Consider the following 469-nt stretch of genomic DNA (forward strand, 5'->3'; position numbering starts at 1 on the left):
GCAGGCTCAGGCAATCCACTCACCTCAGCCTCCCAAAGGCGTGGGATTACAGGCTGAGCCACCAAGCCCGGCTAGTCTTTTTTTTTTTTTGAATCAGAGTCTCACTTTGTTGCCCAGGCTGGAGTGCAGTAGCATGCTCATGACCACCACAGCCTCGACCTGCTGGGCTCAGGCAATCATGATTCTTCCGTCTCAGCCTTCCAAGTAGCTGGAACTACAGACACGCCTCACCATCCCCAGCTAACTTTTTGATTTATTGTAGAGACAAGGTCTTGCCAAGTTGCCCAGGCTGGTCTCAAACCTGTGGGCTCAGGTAGTCCTCTCGCCTCAGCCTCCAACGTGCTGGGATTACAGGCATGAGCCACCACGCCCGACTGGGGATCAGTCTTAGCATACAACATAAAAAGGCTTGCCAAGCTGGGCTCGGTGGCTCAGCCTGTAATCCCGCGCCTTTGGGAGGCTGAGGTGA

This window comes from Carlito syrichta, unplaced genomic scaffold (genome assembly GCF_000164805.1).
Source record: "Carlito syrichta isolate Samal-C Ts95f unplaced genomic scaffold, Tarsius_syrichta-2.0.1 Scaffold120702, whole genome shotgun sequence".
NCBI classification, from domain to species: Eukaryota; Metazoa; Chordata; class Mammalia; order Primates; family Tarsiidae; genus Carlito; species Carlito syrichta.